Consider the following 7,455-nt stretch of genomic DNA (forward strand, 5'->3'; position numbering starts at 1 on the left):
AGGTCAAGGTGGCGGGCGGTCTCCAGGAGGAAAATTCAGCTTCTATTTAAAGGCAAGCCCTGGGCTTAGAAAAGCACTCTTTGCTGAGGTGAGAAAGAGAGATGCCTGGCAGCTACTGCTTTTTTGGCTGTGGAGGTGTCTCTCTGGTCTGGTCTTGCTGCTGCTGCTGCTATGTTGGTGAGGTCTTTCCTGCCTGACCTGCTTGTTTTTCTGGCTTCCCTCCCCCAACTCCACTTCTTTTTAAAAGTAATTTTTCCTGGCTGTGTGTGTGTGTGGCTGCTGTGCTTTCCCTTTTCGATTTTTAAGTGTGTGTCTCCTCCTGCTCTGCCCAGCTAGCCACTGCAAGGGCAGCCACAGGCCTTTGACCCATTTTAAAAAATCACCCCCACCCCTCCTTTTTGCTGACTGACTGGCCACTTTTGTTTTTCTGGGCTGGGTTGAGTCTGTCCCCAGCCTCAGCCCCACTCCCTTCCTTTCATTCTATTTTGGATGGGTGGATTTTTATTTTTATTTTTTATTTTTGCTGTTTCTCTCTGGAGCAGGCACTTCCCCCCACCCCCACTAACCCTATTGCTTGCTCCAGCAGCAGCCAGCAGCTGCCTCTTCCTGTCCCACAGGCCTGGGCTCTGCCGCCTTTCCCCCTCACCTTTCCCCCAGAAGTTTCCCAAACTTTTCCCTCAGCGTTTTATTTTATTTCACTCAGTGTTTACTTATTTGTTACTTTGGGTGGGTAGCTCACAGCTGTCCCCCCACCCCGCCCCAGGTGATTGTGCTGCTGCCACTGGTTGCGGTTCCCCCACCCCCGGCCTGTGTGTGTGTGTGTGTGCCGCATCTGGGGAAGAAGATTTCAGGACAACGAGGGGGTAAGGGATTGCTGGAAGTAGCCAGCGTGGTGTAGTGGCTAGAGTGCTGGACTAGGACCAGGGAGACCCGAGTTCAAATCCCCATTCAGCCATGATACTAGCTGGGTGACTCTGGGCCAGTCACTTCTCTCTCAGCCTAACCTACTTCACAGGGTTGTTGTGAGGAGAAACTTAAGTATGTAGTACACTGCTCTGGGCTCCTTGGAGGAAGAGCGGGATATATTATTTGTTCGATTTCTATACCACCCTTCCAAAAATGGCTCAGGGCGGTTTACACAGAGAAATAATAAATGAATAAGACGGTGTCCCCTTTGGTGTCCCCTTTGTCCTTAGTGTTTATTAAATAGGGCCTGCTTGGTTGGGTTTGGGGGAGGTATTTTTTCTGTGCTGTTTTTTACAGGTTGTTTCTTATTTTTGCAGGTTCCCCAGTTCCCCTAATCCCACCCATCCCCCCACAATTTTATTGTGGTGTGTGTTTATTTATTTATTTATTTATTTATATTTAACATATTTGTATGCCACCCAAAACTTACATCTCTGGGCGGTTTACAACAAAAAATAACAGAAAAGTTAAAACATTTGTTAAAACAAAAACAACAAAATTAAAACATGGGTTAAAATAAATGACCGCAAAATGTTAAAACATTAAAATTTTAAATTTTAAAACAATATTGAACTTGTTGAACTTGTGGAGTGGAGTGGGTGGGTAGGTGTTTTGGTTCAGGTGTTTTGGGTTAGGGTTTTTAAGACTCCCCCACAAAGTTTTTCTATTTTTCTTCTAAAAGCCCCCAGGAATTGGGAAGATGTCTGAGCACCATGTTATGAGCAAGGCTTGTAGCAGGGTGTCAGGCAGAGGAGGGAGGGGTGTCCCAGCTGGTGTGGGAGGCCGGAGGGGGGCAGAGAAGATGACACAAGATCCTACAGGTCCCCATTGGTGAATTCTTTGCACCCAGCGAGGTGGTGGTGCAAAGGCTATCCTATGCAGAGGAGCCTGCTGCTGCTGAGCCCGGTCCAGGTACACCACCAATGCTACTGCCCCGTGCGGAGCCTGGCAGTGCGGGGGCTCTCCTGCCAGGGAAACTGCTTCCGTGGCAGAGGTGGGGCTCGATGACTGAGAGTGCAGCTAGACTGTCCCTCTCTTCTGCACCCCCATGCTCCTCTCACCACTCAGTCCCCCCCCCCCCATGATGCCCAGGTTGTGGTGGAGTCTAGTTCTGGGTCCTCCGTGGCCCAGTCTGAGGAGGAAGGGTCTGCTGCTGAGATGGAGGTGCCCCCTCAACCAAAGCCAGGCATGTTTTCTGACACACAGGGTGTAAGGGGGGGGTTGGTGATGGTGGTGGGCAACCAACGGGCCCAATAGGTCCACTGTCACCAATGGATGTCAGTGACCACCCAGAGCAATGATGTTTGGCAGCATTTTGAAATCGCAACCACTGCTTGCTGTGTTCACTGCAGAGCACAGGTCAGTCGGGGGAGGATGCCAGGCATCTGGGGACAACCTTCATGTCGTTACACATGTGTCGTCATCACCTAGATCCCCTTGTCTCCACTGGTAATGCTAGTGTGCCTGTGACTAGTGCTGACAAGGACTGGGTGAAGGCTTCCTTGAAGCAGGGCATGTTGCCCATCAAGCAGTAGACACAGGAGTCAGGGAAGAAGCGTCCTGGACATGTGGATCCACATCTCCTCACCCGCCTCATAGGGGAGATCATGGCCACTGACAATCAACCTTTTCAGATGGTTGAGAACCCCGGCTTCTGCAGGATTATCCAGATGCTTGTGCCCGAATACACAATCCTCTCAAGAATCATGTTCAGCCAGACTGTGGTTACCTCCCTGTATGCGAGATGCAGGGAGCTCATGTCCGTGGCGCTGCATGCAGCATTGCCTTGCACCAGCATGCATTTCACCACTGATCTGGAACAATTTGAGTGGAATCCACGCTGCTTTCCTGGCCCTAACTGCTCACTGGTGGGGCCCGGAGAGAGAGGGGACCTCCGGTGCTGCCTCTGGCTCCAGCCTGTCCCACACCAAATTTTGGCTCAGGTGGCCGTCTTGCACATGGAGATCTTGGATGTCAAGCACACCAAGTGGCAGCCGTACTCAGCCACTAAACTGAGGAGTGGATAGGTGGGTTGCCACATCTCAGATGGGGCTGCATTGTGACAGACAATGGCTCCAATGTTACTGCAGTGATAGAGTCAGTGTTGGTGTGTGAACATCCGCTGCAAGTGATGCCCTTGGCCTCAAGGAGGCTAAGGCGTCCAGGGAACCAGAGTGGATTAGCCTTTTTGCTGCCCATAGGCAAAAAGGATTTTTGCAAAAAATGCTGCTATGCATTGGCAGCTGTAGGCTGCAGAAAGGGGGATTGAGGGAAAACTTTCCCCTTTTGCCCAGGGTGCAGCAGTGGCAGCTGCAGCAAGAGTGGGGGTGGGGGTGAGGAGAAAGCCCCCCTATTGTGTTTTTTTTAAGAACTGCTGTTGCATGTTGGCAGCAGTAGCTGCGGGGGGGGGGGGGGAGAAGAGGAGAGTTCTCTTTAACAAATCCTTTACCCAGGGAGGGAGGGTGGGGTGGGGCACAGTGCTGGTGGCAGAGGCTGCAGGAAGGGGGGCTAGGAGTGGAGGGTTCCATTTTTACTGGTATGGGAGGTGGGGAGGCCTGGGCAGCCCAAAGTGGGTTTGGGGCAAGCCACGTTGGGCCAGAAGTCCCCCCCAGAAGCCCCAAGATGGTGGTGTTCATGGGTTTGTTTGTTTTTTAGGAACATTTGTGTATTTTTTTTAACAGTTCTTCTCTTCTCAGTTGAGAAAAATTCCATTGTAATGGAAACATCTTTAGAAAATCATACCCTATATATAAACCCTTTTAAAACCCTTTTTCAACCGGTTTGAGTTGGGTTCGAATTCAAACCGAACCACCCAAACCAGTTTTGTGCACACCCCTACAAGAGAGTGGAGCCTCAGAAATACACACAGATATGCATGCTTAACTAGTCAACGCAAGCTAACACACTAAAAATAACTATACAAATTCTATACATAACATTGTTTTAGTTATTGTTGCCTAATGATAAACTTAGTAGGTGTGACTATAAGTTCATCATTATTGCTTTGATACTGTTTAAGTATTTCCTGTTATAAGTTTGGGAAAATGGGAAGTGATGTATTACTAATCTCCTTTATATCTATAATGTAACAATTCAGATTATTTGCAATGAAATTTGTTATATGTAGGGATTTGGTTCACCTATTTTTGTTCTACAGCAAAATATAACAAATTGAAAATTCTATACATATAAAAGCCTTAGGTGGTATGTGGCAAGCTCTGCCCTCAGAGTGCTAAACCAATTAGGGCACTACGGGAGTGCGCACGCTCTCTCTTGCTCACACACACACACACTCTCAGGAAAATTCACTCTCAGCAGCTGCCATGTTGGAGCCGAGGCAGTAGTGGCAGTGATGCTCTAAGGGGCCGATAGTGGAAGAGGAGGAGGCAGCAGCAGCGCCCGGTCAGCCCAGCGCCAGCACCTACAGCACAGCCAGCCTCTGCGAGAGCATCTTAGCATTGCTGAGAGCTGGCATGGGCAACAAGGACCGGAAAAGAACCGTGTGCCCCGAGGAAAAGTTTTCACACAATGAGAGGATGGGGACGGGGCTGCCAGAAGGAAGGGATGAGGGGCTGGAGGGGAAGGGGGAGGAAGAAAGAAAGAAAGAAAAAAGAGGGGATGGGGAGGAAAGAGAAAAAAGCGAGGATGAGCAGAGCTCAGGTGAGGGTTGGGGCCAGAAGAGCAATCTACTAGTGCACAGGTGTTCTGCGTCAGTCAAGGTAGTAAATAATAATAAAAAGGTAAGACAACACAATATGTAGGGACACTATCATTCCTTCACACTCTCCTTTTGGTGCATGCAGGAGGGGGCACTTACATGGAAGAGAACATAATATATTCAATTGAGAAAGACTGCAGTTCTAAGTACACATACTTGGAAGTAAACCCCATTGAATATAGTGATGTTTAATTCTAAGAAAACATGCCCAGGATTGGGGTTTAGTGACATCTCAATGCAAATATGTTTAATATGACTGTGTAAAATGAAGCTTGAAGATGCTATCTTCACTTCGATGACGCACCCTATGATGCCATAAGGTTATGCAGTCCTTGTGGTACACAGTCGCTTGCTACATTTCCCAACTCTCTTCTAAAATTAACCTCAAAGCTACTCATATTTTAACATAGTCTAAGTAATAATTCTCCTTCTTAAAACACAAAACAGCAATTTCTTTGAAAAGCTATTCTACAGCTCCTTAAGAACTTAGGCAGCTGCAATATACTGAGTCAGACCATTGGTCTATCTAGCTCAGTATTGTCTTCACAGACTGGCAGCAACTCCTCCAAGGTTGCAGGCAGGAATATCTCTCAGCCCTTTCTTGGAGAAGCCAGGGAGGGAACTTGAAACCTTCTGCTGTTCCCCAAGTGGCTCCATTCCCTGAAGGGAATATCTTACAGTGCTCACACTTCTAGTCTCCCATTCATATGCAACCAGGGCAGACCCTGCTTAGCTAAGGAGACAAGTCATAATTGCTACCACAAGACCAGCTCTTCCCTCCTCCTCCTGGTCTCCTTTTTAACTGTTTTCACACTCAAATTATTTTGCAACCATGGCACATAACAGGCTTCTGGAATACTTATTTCATTTATTTCACCTGCTCCAACATTACATTTTAGAAGAACTGTGCATTTTCCTTGTGCAGAAATTGACTGACCATTTGCCAATAATATTTCAACTTTATAGTTTGAGAATGTTTAATGTTTGAGAAATCTGGTAGAATGTTAAAGAAATGTGAAGTTGCTCCACTATCTACAGATATCTTTTTAATCTGGTTTGTATTAATTCTGCAAATAATTTATCTTACAGTACACATCTCGCATCTTTCCCCCCTTTACTTTCATTTTCACATGCCGACGTCTGTTTATTAAAAAAAATCCACCTTTCAGAGATTTATCCTTATTTTTCTTCCTCTCTTGGAAGTTGTTTTTCTGTCCTCTGTTAGGACTTCACATTTAAATGTGAAGTACTTCTGCACACAAAACATTGCCTGCTATTATTAAGTTTATGAGCCTAATTTTGGACTTTTTCTTCCCTTTTTGTTTTCTCAGATCAAACTCCAACAAACGTTCTTTTACAAAACTTAAAGTCACGTTCTCCTTTATTTGCAGAAAGTTAATACTACTTTCATAATGCTTAGGCAAAGTATTTAGCAAGAGCCCAGTTTCGGCTGATTCGGGTAATCTGATCTCTTGCTCTTCTAATTCTTTCAACACTCCCAAGAGCCTATGTGCTCCTGTAATTTTTCTCTTCCTCTGAACCTTTGTTGCACAACTTTAGCATGAGAGTCTTGACTGGTCATAGTTTTCTGCACTGGAACATAGGAAGCTGCCACATACTGAGTCAGACCATAGGTCCATCTAGCTCAATATTGTCTACACAGACTGGCAGCAGCTTCTATTCTATTTTGGAAATGCCAAGGAGGGAACCTGGAACCTAGATGCGCTTCCCAGAGTGGCTCCATCCCCTAAGGGGAACATCTTACAGTACTCACACATCTAGTCTCCCATTCATATGCAACCAGGGTGGACCCTGCTTAGCTATGCTTGCTACCACAAGACCAGCTCTCCTCCCAATCCGTTTCTGAGCCCAATTCAAAGTGCTGTTTTTAACCTTTAAAGCCCTAAATGGCTTGGGATCGGGCTACTTGAGAGAGCTCCGTGCCCCATATCTCCCTACGCATACCTTAAGATCTTCTTCAGAGGCCCTCCTCTGCCCCTGCCAAATGAGGTGAGGCAGGTGGCTACCAGGGAGAGGGCCTTTTCGGAGGTTGCACCCCATTTATGGAAGAGCCTCTCCAGTGAGGTTTGCCTGGCTTCATCATTTTGTTCTTTTAGAAGCTAGGTAAAGACCTTTTTGTTCACCCAGGCCTTTTAAATTGTATTGTATTTTGTATTTTATTTTTACTTTTTTGTCTGTTATGATTTAATGTGTTGTGTGTTTTCATTTATGTATTAATCCTCTGTTGTGAGCCACCTAGAGAACAATTTATTATGGGGCAGCTAACAAGATTATTATTATTTTCTGTTGAAAACCCTCCATCAATCTCTCCCACATTTCTCTAGTGGTTTTCTTATTTTCTATAGGATATATCAATTTATCACTTACAGTTAAGGAGATATGCCCCATGGCCTGCATGTTTGCAGCATCCCATGCCTGCTACCCTCTTCCACTCTATAATGGTCTCTGTTCTTCCAGTACAAAAGACAGCCCAAGAGTATTTAGGCACATATTTACTTAAATGATCAACTTCTATAGTTTGTATCACTCAGCATCTCTACAACCGGATGCGTCTTTGTAGACTCGTAAGTAGCCATTTCTTGTTCATAAACTTCTTATTGCCTATTTTATTATTTCCAGCACTCTGGGCCTGTAACCCTGTGTAAGCAGAGTACAAAAGAGCAGAAACTACAGCTTGTTAAGTTTATTGAACAAAGTTACTAAGGTTTATTACTTAACGATTACCTAATAATAAATAACAGTCCTGCTCA

The sequence above is a fragment of the Hemicordylus capensis genome, chromosome 5, assembly GCF_027244095.1.
Source record: "Hemicordylus capensis ecotype Gifberg chromosome 5, rHemCap1.1.pri, whole genome shotgun sequence".
NCBI lineage: Eukaryota > Metazoa > Chordata > Lepidosauria > Squamata > Cordylidae > Hemicordylus > Hemicordylus capensis.